The 12,790-nt window shown below is 44.1% G+C and overlaps 1 protein-coding gene across 2 annotated transcripts in view; it reads left to right on the top strand.

Annotated features, from left to right (window-relative positions):
* PRMT2 (protein arginine methyltransferase 2) overlaps positions 1–12,790 on the top strand; it is a 72,678-nt gene that overhangs the window by 21,678 nt on the left and 38,210 nt on the right. The gene's annotated exons all lie outside the window — the stretch shown is intronic.

The following is a 12,790-nucleotide window of genomic DNA, read 5'->3' as shown; positions in this document are numbered from 1 at the left end:
GTCACTTTTGTCACATTCTGTTGGTTGCAGGCAGGTGGAAGCCAAGCCAGAATCTGGGGAGGGGTTTAGACTTCACCTCTTGGAGAGGTGGCAGGGTCACATTGGAGAGAATCATGTGGGAAGGGAGAAATTGCTGGGGCCAACACTGGGAAATACAGCCTGCTCTATGGCCATACCCCATGCACATGCAAAATAAACTCCCCAGGACTCCCAAGGCCTCATCCCATTGTGGGGGCTAGATCTCCAGGATCTCACCACCTACAACAGGCCCACATGCAGATGAGTGGGATGCCTCGGGAATGGCTTCTTCAGTGTGTTTCTCGCTCATTTTGAGACAAGTGACCTGACTCCATCCCCTCACCGGTGCTGGGACAGGGCTAGGATGGCCGTAATAAGACACTCCTACTCGAAAGGGGGGTTGTGGGATGTAGAGCAGGCACCGTCCATAGCAGTTCCGAAATCCACTGCAGCTCAGTGCGCCAGTTCCTTGACTAGGGGCTGGTAGTGTCCCTGGGAAAGATTCTCCATGGTTTCCAACTTTGCATTCTGGGGTCTTGATTCCACCTTCTGAGTCATTGTTCCTTGTCCATACAAAGTAGCCCGTGTTTGCAGCAGAGTAGTTTTCTTAGTCTGCTGCAGGCCTGCCACGGCACAGGGGGCCAAATGCCTCTTTCCATTTTGTGCTATCTCTGGTGGTTTTAGTCCAAGCTGGTTTGACGTCGTGAGTACAATTTCCCGATAACTGGGTCTTCTCTGACGTTCACTCCATGAGACACAACCCACGCCCAGAACCTCTTTGAAATGGGCCCCTTGCTAGTCAGGGCCTGCAAGACTGTCGTGACCCGATGCCCTCAGGTTCCCCGAAGGCTGTTAAGTGAGAGGGTCCGAGAGGTGCATGCGTAAGGTCCACAGAAGGCCTTGGCTCATCCGAATGGGTCTTTCAGATGCCAGTTGAACGTTTTCAGAGGGCTTTACTGTCCCAGCCTGCCTCACTGTCACTCTGAGACCACATTTTCCCAACAGTGCCACAGATTCTGTCTTTGCCCCGAGCTCTCTTCTTTGAGAACCTTCTGTTGGGACGGATGGCGGTGAAGCATAGCTTCATTCTGAGCCCGGCCGCTCCTGACTCCTTCGCAGTTCCCGGAAGGTCTGTGTGAGCACAGAATCATTTCTTCTTTGGCTGCCCTCTCTCTAACCATTTCTTATTATGTGCAGCTGCAAGGTACCTCGGGACCCTCGTAACACTGCCTGGAAACCTCCTTAACTGGCCCACAAGTTGATGAGCCTTTTCTACGCCCTCCACACGGCAGCCGTGGTGCCAGACTTCCCACCACCCGGCAGCAAGAGGCTTTTCCTTTGGCTTCGTCACAGTTCCTTGCTTTTGTTGGGGACTGGCGACGGCCTCTTCAAGCCTGCCTGCCTCACACTGACGCAGTCCACAGGGCCCTTCCAGCTTCTCTCCGTGGCCTGTCCCCGAGCTCCGCCACAGGTCCTAGCAGCATCCCGCTTCAAAGTACTCAGTTCTGTTCCAGCTGACAGCACGAAAACCTCAACTGCTGTCTTGGTCTTACTGGGTGCAAGGGGTCAGGGCACAGGGCAGAGGGGCGCGGCTCAGCCTGGCTCCGAAACTCATGGGGTCTCCTCTGGGAAGACCAAACAGCTGGGATGGCTCAAATGATGGGGGTGGGATCACCTGGAGGCCTCCTCAGTCACATGTCTGCACCAGGTAGGAGACCACCTGAAGGCTGGTCTCAGCTGGGACTGCTGTCTAGAGCACTAGGTGTGCTGTCCTCAAGTGGCCCGGGCTCTTCTAGTGACACTGAGAGGGGTGCCCTGAGAGTCAGAGTTCCAGGAGAACCAAAGGAAGCCACGTGGCCTCTTATGAGCTCACCTTGGAAGTCACTACTCGCCCTGTATTCTACTGGTTAAAGCAGATACAGGCCCACCCAGATTCAAGGAGAGGAAACACGGGGCCTGTTTCTTGTTGGGAACGGTGTCAAAGATTTCAGAGCCATTTAAAAAGTCACCACAGCTCACCATCTAACCACAAACTATTTACAAATAGTAGAGGACACAAGTCTTTTTAAAGACATTGTAAAGATTAATTTCAATTGAGGTGTGCTTTATATTGTGTAAATTTCATAGTATACTACACCACTTTTATCCTTTTAAAGATGTGGAGCATTCCAGCATCCCAGAAGACTCCTTCGTGCCCACTGCCTCTACTCTGAAACTTCCTCATGCTTGTCTTTGGATGGATACATGCCTGTGAGTGGGATTGTTGGATTACGGGATGGGTGTATGTTTATCTTTATGAGAAACTGTCAAATAGTTTTCTGACACAATTATACCTGTTGACCTCCCCACCCCCAGCAACGTATGAGAACACCGATCGCTCAAGATATTCACCAACACTAAGTATTTTTGGTCTTTTAAAATTTAACCATTCCAATGGGGGGTGCGCTGACACCACCTTGTGTTTTTGATCAGCATTCCTGGATGTATCAGTTAGTGTTTGCTGCATACCAAACTGTCCCAACATTTGTTCTAGAACAACAATTATTTATTTAGCTCGTGACTCTGTGCATTTGCCTTTTGGGATTTATTCTTCCAGCCATTTCTAATGCTGGCCTCAGCTGGCCTCACTGTTTTGTCTATAGTTACCATTGGGCATCTAGGTGGCTCTGTTTGTGGAGGAGGCTTGGTGTTAAGTGTGTGTATGGTGGTGTGTGTGTGTGTGAGCGACTCAGTCAGGAGTGTGACAATGGAAACTGAATGGCACGTTGAGATTACTTTTGCTACTTCTACAGGCACATCACAAGACCAGCCCAAGATTTTTGGGCCTACCTCATGCTGGGAAAAATTGAGAGTCTTAAGGCCATTTTGGCCACACTTAGCTCTCTGGCCACGAAATATTTACATCCCTCACCACAAAGCATTGCTCATGCTATCTCAGGAACCCCCAAACCCTCCTCCAATTATGGCATTAGGCTTACAATTCAGGATCTCATGATTTAAATCAGGTCCAGAGGTAGCTGAGGCTCGCTGGGTTCATTTCTTATTCCCAAGGTTTGTGCACAAAGAGAACAAGTCATTTGTGCCTCCTTGCGCGCACACACACACACACACACACACACACAGCACACGCTGGTGATACTCCGGGAGGAAGACACAATGGATGCTCCCATCCAAACAGGGGTATGTACAAAGCACATACTCATCACTGGTTCAGGGAAATCCTGAACTCCTGCAGGGTGGTGTTCCTGGGTCCCCAGGTCCAGGGAGGTAGATAGGCTCTGCTCCTTGTAAGTGGCTCACAAACGCCGTGTTCTCCAGCACTCTTTGGGAGTGGCGTCGCAGTCCACTGTTTTCAGGGTGCTGGCCTCTGCCCCATCAGGTGTCCTTCCTTTTCCATAAGGAATGGCCCATGTTTGCTGCTGACTGGCTTTCTCAGAATGATAATTGCCCGTAGAAAGTTGGGGTCCCCACAGGCAGCATTCTTTCTTTCTTTCTTTAAAATATAATTTATTGTCAAATCAGTTTCCATGCAACACCCAGTGCTCAATGCCCATCACCCATTTTCCTTTCTCCCCCACCCCCCACCAGCTCTCAGTATGTTCTCAGTATTTAAGAGTCTTTTATGGTTTGTCTCCCTCCCTCTCTGTAACTCTTTTTCCTTCCCCCTTCCCCTCTCCCATGGTCTTCTGTTAAGTTTCTCAGGATCCACATATGAGTGAAAACATATGATATCTGTCTTTCTCTGACTCACTTATTTCACTCAGCATAATACCCTCCAGTTCCGTCCATGTTACTGCAAATGGCCATATTTCATTCTTTCTCATTGCCACGTAGTATTCCATTGTATAGATAAACCACATCTTCTTTATCCATTCGTCAGTTGATGGACATTTAGGCTCTTTCCATAATTTGGCTATTGTTGAAAGTGCTGCTATAAACATTGGGGTACACGTACCCCTCTGCCTCAGCACTCCTGTATCCCTTGGGTAAATTCCTAGCAGTGCTATTGCTAGGTCATAGGGTAGACCTATTTTTAACTTTTGAGGAACTGCCACATTGTTTTCCAGAGTGGCTGTACGGGTTTCACAGCCAGTCTTATTTCATTTTGAACTAGCTCAGTCCCTTTTAGTCCAAGCTGGCAGTGCTTTTGCCAACATAAATTTCCTGAGGTGTGTTCCATTGTATGAATATGCTACACTGTGTATATGCATCCTCCTGTTGACTGGCATTTGTAACGGTACCAACTTTTTTTGCTATTGTAGATAAAGTTGCTATGAACATTCTTGGACAAGGCATTTTGGGGATGTATGTTTTCATTTCTCTTGGACAACGCCCTGGGGTTCTTTTTCTGAGCCACCGGGTACGCATATGTGTTATGAATTGTAACCACTCATTACTCATATATTAAAGCTCCAACCCCCAATGTGACTATTTGGAGACAGGGCTAATAGGGAGGTAATGAGGGTGATGAGGACATAAGGGTGAGGCCCCACTCCAATAGGACTGGTGTCCTTTGTAAGAAGAGGAAGAGATACTAGACCTCTCTTTCTGTTATTCGAGACCCTGAAAAAGCAGTCATCCACAAGCCAGGAAGAGACACCGGAAACTGAATTTGCTGGCATCTTGATCATGGACCTCCAGTCTCCAGAACTCTGTCAAAATAAAGGTCTATTGTTTAGCCAACCAGCCTGTGGTATTTAATTATGGCAGCCAGAGTGGACTTGTGTAGTATGCTGAGCTTTGTAAGAAACGGCCATTTTCCCATAGTGGCTGTAATATTTTACTTCCTCAGCAACGTATGATAATTCTGGTTTCTCCACATCCATGCCAACATTTGGATCAGTGTTTTTAATTTTAGCTGTTCTGTGTAAAGGTATCGCATTGGGATTTTAATATTTATTTCTCCAATGATTAAAACTGTAGAGGGACTTTTTTAAAATGTACTTATTGACTATTTGTAAAATTTCTCTCACGTAGTGTCTATTCAATCATTTGCCCATTTCTATGTATTTAATTAGTTTCTGAGTTTTAGGGGTCTTATATATTCAGTATACAATTCTTTTGATATGCAAATTTAAAATGTTTTATTTATCTTTGAGAGCCAGAGCACAAGTGTGGAGGGGCAGAGAGAGAGGGGGGACAGAGAATCCAAAGCAGGTTCAGCTCGAACCACTGTTAGAGCTATGAGATCCTGACCTAATAATGTTCAATGGACTGAGCCCCTCAGGTGCCCCTGATATGCAGATGTTTTGCAAACACTTTCTTCCAGTCTATGGTTTACTTATTCGTTCTCTTAATTGTGTCTTTTGATGAGCAAAGTGTAAAATTTTGATAGTCTGATACTGTGGTCGGCAAATGGATTTGTAAATAAATAAAAGTTTTATTAAAACACAGCTGCACCCAAAATAAAGCGGGGGGAGGGTGCGCCTGGCTGGTTCAGCTGGAGGAGCATGCGACGCTTGGTCTGGGGGTCGTGAGTTCAGGCTCCTGGTTGGGCTTAGAGCTGCGCCCATTCATTAACATACTGCCCGTAGCTCTCTTAATACTGCTGCAAAGGCCGTGTCTAGCAGTCTGACACTGGCTGCAGGGCTTAAAATATTTACTACCTGGCCCTTTACCAAAAAATGTTTCCTGACCCCTGGTCTAATTTCCCATTTTTTAATTTTATTGTTAGTGCTTTTTACATCTAAGGAAACTTTGCTACCTCTAAGTTTAAAGTTTTAGCTTTTATATTTGGGTCTGTGATCCATCCCAAATAAGCGTCTGTGTAGTGGCAGGTAGGCATCTAGGGTCATCGTTTCTAAACAAATAGCCAGTTCCTGCAGCACATCTTCCAAAAAGACTTTTCTCGTGAAAAGTGCTTGGGCACTTTTATTCGAAATCAATGACTATAAAAGTGTCTATTTCTGGATTTTCTTTTCTGTCCCATTGATCTCTTTGCCTATCATTTTGCCAATACCACACTGCCTTGATTACTGTGTCTTTATAATAATTCTTGAAGTCAGAAGGTGTATATCTTACAATACTGTTCTAAGATTGTTTTGCTATTCTAGGTCCTTTGCATTGCTCTTTAAATTTATAAATAAACATTAAAAATTTTTTTCAATAAAAATTTACTCCTAAGCATTTAAGTTGATGCTTGTTCTGCATTGCTCTCAGCCTATCCTTGGGGACGCTATCGACTTGAAATGCCTGGGGACACTCACCGCACCCCCCACCCTGTTTGTCCACAGACTCCCCCCCCACCCCACTGTTTGCACAAACCCCCACAGACTCCCCCAGGTGCAGCCAATGTGGCTGGATCCGCCCTTGCTATTATGACTGCAAGATGCCCAGCTGCAACCACCTTCAGGGAATTCTGAAAATGTGTTACTCACAGTTCCTGGAGGGTAACCGTCCAGCGCCCCACGGTGAGGTTCTGGTGGGGGGGCAGGAGGAAGAGGGGAGAATATGGGCCTGGGGTTCTGCCTTTATTGAGGTCAAGTCCGGTAGCCTAGGGTTTTAGAGGTCTGGTGAATTTTAAACATAAGAGCAGGAATTGAATTTCAGGAAAGGAAAAGCAAGAGGTCAAAAAGTCAGGTCAGCTGGTGCTTTCTAAAAGAGGGAACTTCATGGGCAGGGTGTTGTGGCTTTTCATCTGGTGTGTAGCTGGCGATGTATTTATTGGAGATGGATGTCTGTGAAGTGGAGACCTTGGCACTCAGAAGCTTAACGTTAGGCACTTACATGATGCTTGAAAAAGGTAATTGTCAGGAGCTCACACTACAGTGCTGTTATACGTGGGTTTTAAAAAAGTTCATTTTCAATGTTTTGTTCCTAGCAAATAAAAATACACATATTTCTCTATGCAGATCTTTATCCTCCTATCTTGCTAAATTCACTTATTTATTCTAGTAGTTTTGTGATTCCTTAGGCCATTCTATGTGAGCAATCTAATTATCTGTGAATACACACAATTTTCTCTTTCGTTCTAATAGCTATTCCTGTAATTTGTTTATTGCTTTACTTGCCTTATTGTGCTGGTCAGGATTTCCTATAAAATGCTGAACTGAAGTAGTGACACTGGATACATCTGCTTGTTTCTAATGAGGATTTTCAGTATAACATCACTAAGTATGATTTTTGTGTTAGGGTTTCTAAAAGATGCCTTTTTAGAGATAAAGATGTTCCACTTTTGCCGATGAGGTAGGGAAGCTGAGGAACTCCACTGTAGAAAGGCTCCGTCTCTGCCGTTTTTCTGCCAGGTCCCATTTACTCATGTCCCATCTTTTGCCTTTGAAGAAGCCAAAGAAGCTTTGTTCCCACTTGAAGGGGGAAGCAAAAAAGTTAATCTTGCTGAGTCTTGTCCTAGGCCCTGAACACCTGATAACATCTAAGAAGAGCCAGATCTCAAACATGTTCTGGGACATTAACTTTGAACAAACCTTGGCTGACACTGACATCAATACCCCGTACCTTTGGTGATTCATGGAATAACACCTATCATTCACCTGACACTTGCCTTTGATGGGACCCTACCCCGTATTCCTGAAGGAACACCTACGTACCCTAGACCCCTTTCCAATATGAACCCCTAGCCCCCGGCGACGATGAGACTCCTTCTTTCTGAGTCTCCCAGACACTCCATCTCCTCTTCTCTGTCACTCACACTGTTCAGTAAAGTCTGTTTTCACTCCTTCACTTTCCGGCTCACATTTGATTTCTGTCCTGCAGGAAGCCTAAGTCCCTCTGCTGGACTCCCTCCTCTGGGTCCTTGGATCTAGCCTGCCTGCGTCGCTGATGTTTAAAAACATCATGATTGGGTATTGAGTTTTGTCAAATCCTTTAAAAATTTTTTAAAGGATTGAATGATCATATGTTTCCTCTCCTTTATTCTGTTGAGATTGTAAATTGCATTGATTTGCAAGTGTTATAGTCCAATTTGGCACTACTAGGGTAAACTCCAGTCCACCTTAATAATGTATCAGCCCCTCCACTTATCATTGGGTTTGATTTTCTAAGATTGTGTTAAGGATTTTTGTGTCTATTTTTATGAGAGATATCAGTCTGTAATTTTCTTTTATTTGTCAGGTGCTTGTATCAGAGTTAAGTTTCCCTCATAAAACAAATGGAAAGTGTCCATCCCGTTTTCTTAAAATTTTGTTAAATGTTGGTGTTATATCTTTTTACACATTTAATAGAATTCAGCAATGAAACAATTTGCGTTTGACATTTTCTTTGTGGGAAGGTTTTTAACAAATTCATTTATTATATATATTTTTCATTTTCTTTTGTGTCAGTTTTGATAAAGGTAATGCCTTTAAAGGAATTTGTCCATTTCATACAAATTATCAAATGTGTTTGCATAAAGTTGGTCATGGTCTTCTAATTTATCTTTTTAAAAATGTTTTCTTTATTTTTTTAAGTAATCTCTATGCCCAACATGGGGCTCGAATTCATGACCCCAAGATCAAGAGTTGCATATTCCTCCAACTGAGCCAGCCAGGCGCCCCCCATTTTTTTTTTTTTTGAAGATTTTATTTTAAGTAATCTCTGCACCCAATGTGGGCCTCCAACTCACAACCTGAGATCAAGAGTTGCCTACTCTACTGACTGAGCCAGCCAGGGGCCCACCCTATTTATCTTTCTAATATTGGTGTGATCTGGGAAGAGGTCCCCCTTTTTATTTCTAATATTGATAGTTTTTTTTTCTTTTTTTCTCTTGGTAATTCTTGCTAAAAATTGATCAATTCTATTAATTTTTTTTAAAGAACCAACTTCTGTCTTTGTTAATTTTTTGTTATTTCCTAGTTCACGGACTTGTTTATTTAACTTAACATTTATTTAGTTAATATATTTTCTTTCTTTGACTTTGTTTTTAATTTGCTTTTCTTTTCTTTTTTAATTTTAGTTTCTTAAATTGGAATTTTATTTTTTTATTTTTTATTTAAAAAATTTTTTTCTAATGCTTATTTTTGAGAGAGAGTGCAAGCAGGTGAGGGGCAGAGAGAGAGGGAAACACAGAATGCAAAGCAGGCTCCAGGCTCTGAGCTGTCAGCACAGAGCCCGACGTGGGGCTTGAACTCACGAACCATGAGATCAGTACCTGAGCTGAAATCGGGACATCCAACTGACTGAGCCACCCAGGTGCCCCTTAAATTGGAAATTTAGATCACTGCTTTTAAATTTTCTTCCATTCTAGTGTAAGCACTGAAAGCATCAATTTCTTTCTAAGCTCTGCTTTATTTGCATCCCCCAAATATTAATGTACATGTTAGTCCATTTGGATAGTAATAACAAGGATACCATAAACTGTGTGGCTTACAAACAATAAACATTTGTTTCTCACAGTTTTAGAGGCTGGGAAATCCCAGATCATGCAAATTCAGTGTCTGGTGAGGGTTTCCTGGGCCACAGAAGGCGGTTTTTCCCTATGTGTCCTTGCATGGTGGAAGGGGCAAGGAGCTCTCTGGGGTAGTCTTTTATAAAGGCACTGATCCCATTTTTGAAGGCTCTGCTCCAATGATCTAATCTCCTTCCCCAGGCCCCACTTCTGAACACCATCCCGATGGGGGTTAGTTAATGTAAGAATTTGGGGGACACAGACTTTCAAACCACAGCAGTACATTTTCATTATCACTCAATGAAAAAAAATTTTTTTTAATGTTTATTTATTTTTGAGAGAGAGCGCGAGCAGGGGAGAGGCAGAGAGAGGGAGACACAGAATCCGAAGCAGGCTCCAGGCTCCTAGCTGTCAGCAGAGAGCTGGATGTAGGGCTCGAACTCACGAGATCATGATCGTTAAAGTCGGGCACTTAACTCGCTGAGCCACCCACGTGTTCCATTAAAAAAAAAAAATTTTTTTTTAAATCATTACCACTCAATTTTTTAAAACTCTCTGGTTTCTTCCTTTGACCCATGGATTATTTAGATATATGCTGCTTGATTTCCAAATATTTGCAACTTTGCTAGATTTCTAATTGTATTTCATTACGGTCAGAGAATATACGCTAAGATTTCAATCTTTCCAATTTATTGCGACTTATTTTATGGGTCAGCAAGCATATTGTCTATCTTGGTTAACATTCCATGTGACCTTAATAAAGTATATTCTGTAGTTGTTTGGTGTATTAATTATGATGGTTAATTAAATCATTGGTGTGATTGTGTTTAGATCTACATCCTGTGTGTGTTTGTCCAGTTGTCAGTTACTGAAAGACAGATGACATTTGATGTTACTTGGTACTATTGTACATGGAATTTTTAGATTGCAATTTCTGTTGATTGCTACTATATTTGGCCTTCATCTCCAGCCTAGGATATTCACTTATTAATTATAATGCGTTATTTATAGATTATTTTGGATTATCTGCATACACAATCATGCCATCTGTGAATTGAGTTTTACTTTTTCCTTTGAGTCTTTACACATCGTCTTCCTTTTGCCTTCTTGCATTGGGGTAAGATCACCCTTCCACTGTTGAATAGAAATGATAGAGGATATCCCTCTTTTCTTCCTGAATCCAGGAGAAAAGCACGCACTATTTTGCTATGTTATCTGTTTTTAACAGATGACTAAGATTAAGATATTCCTTTTTATTTCTAGTTTTGTGAATTTAGTGGGTGTCAAGTTTTATGAAATGTTTTTTTCTGCACCTATGTTTTTCATCCTATAACCTGAAATGTGGAAATAATTTTGATTTTTAAATTTTAAACAAGCTTTCATTCCTAGAGTAAACCACACTTGGTCATGATATGTAATTTTATCTTTCACTGGATTGATTTATAGCAGAGTTATGCTGGCCTCACTGAACCAGTTAGGAAGTATTGCACTTTATTTTCTGGAAGAAAATGTTTAACACTGATATCATATTCTGCTAATATGTTTGGAAGCATTTACTAGTGAAGCCATCTGGGCTTCTTTGTGAGAAGGTTTTAAGTGATAAAATCAATTCCTTTAACAAATATGGAACTATGCAGATTTTCTAATGTCTTTTTGAAATGTTTATTTATTTATTTTGGGGAAGAGAAAGACACACACACACACACACACACACACACACACCATGAACGGGGGGGGGGGGGGAGAGAGAGAGAGAGAGAGAGAGAGAGAGAGAAGGAAAGAATCCCAAGCAGGCTCCACATTCAGCACGTAGCCTTACACAGGGCTCAGTCCCACCACCACGAGATCATTACCCCAGCAGAAATCAAGAGTCAGTTGCCAACTGACTAAGCCACCCAGGCGCCCCATTTCGAAATATTCTTGTTCAGTTTTGGTAAGTTGTTTTTCAAGGAATTTTCCCACTTTATGATTTGCTAAAATTTTTGACATATAGCTTCATCATATGTTCATTATCTTTTAAAAATTCACAGAATCCAGGGGAGCCTGGGTGGCTCAGTCAGTTAAGCTGTTAAGCATCTGATACCGGCTCAGGTAATGATCTCAGTTCCCGAGTTTGAACCCACATCAAGCTCTCTGCTGTCGGTGTGGAGCCTGCTTCAGATTCTCTCTTTTCTCTCTCTCCCCCTCCCCTGCTCATGCTCTCTCTCAAATAAATAAACATTAACAAAAAATCTATAGAATATGTACTTAATTCCCTTTTCATTCCTCATAGTTTGTTTTCCTGCTTTTTTTTATCGTGGTCAAATGCACACAAAATTTACCACCTTCACCATTTATAAATGCACACTTCAGTGGTATTAAATATATTTCCCTTGCGTGCAACTATTGTCAACATCCATCTCCCTAACTCTTTTCATCTTGTAAAAACGCAAACCCCGGGGCGCCTGGGTGGCGCAGTCGGTTGAGCGTCCGACTTCAGCCAGGTCACGATCTCGCGGTCCGTGAGTTCGAGCCCCGCGTCAGGCTCTGGGTCTGATGGCTCAGAGCCTGGAGCCTGTTTCCGATTCTGTGTCTCCCTCTCTCTCTGCCCCTCCCCCGTTCATGCTCTGTCTCTCTCTGTCCCAAAAATAAATAAACGTTGAAAAAAAATTTAAAAAAACAAAAAACGCAAACGCCATACCCATCAACTTCACCTCTTTACTCTCCTCTCCTCCCCCGGGCAACCACTACTCCATTGTCTGCGTGATTTTGACTACCTTTTCCTACCACCTCCCCCCGACCCCCCACCCCTACTACAGTGCTGCTACCTGCCCACCTTGAGACCACCACACAGTAAGGGCACTAACGTTTCCCTATTTCCCTTCTAATATCAAACTTCTTGGTGAAATGAAAACTTAAATCAATGTCTGATTTGTCAAGTGAAAAGAATGTCAAATGGTTCTCACTTCACAGCATAGATGGGAAAGCTAACTGAATTATTACAGAAAAGCAGAAAAAAGGAGGGCCTACTCCAGAAATCTGCCATTTCTGTCACCCACAATGGGTTTCTGTTCCCCACTCCAGGACCGGCCGCAGCCCCCGCTGCTCCACCCCCTAACCCTGGTCCGGCCCTGGCCCAGGCTGCCCCACCCCCTAATCCCGGTCCACCCGCAGTTCCCGCTGCCCCACCCCCTAACCCGGGTCGGGCCCCGGCCCCCGCTGCCCCACCCCCTAACCCGGGTTCGGCCCCGGGTTCGGGTTCGGCCCCGGCCTCCGCAGCCCCACCCCCTAACCCGGGTCCATCCGCAGCCCCCGCCGCCCCACGCCCTAACCCGGGTACGGTCCCGGTTCCCGCTGCCCCACCCCCTAATCCGGGTCCACCCGCAGCCCCCGCCACCCCACCCCTTAAACCCGGGTCCGGTCCTGGCTCAGGCTGCCCCACCCCCTAACCCGGGTACGGTCCCGGCCCCT

The sequence above is a fragment of the Herpailurus yagouaroundi genome, unplaced genomic scaffold (genome assembly GCF_014898765.1).
Source record: "Herpailurus yagouaroundi ecotype Mexico unplaced genomic scaffold, PumYag 162, whole genome shotgun sequence".
NCBI classification, from domain to species: Eukaryota; Metazoa; Chordata; class Mammalia; order Carnivora; family Felidae; genus Herpailurus; species Herpailurus yagouaroundi.
This window is presented reverse-complemented; position numbering and strand designations above follow the sequence as displayed.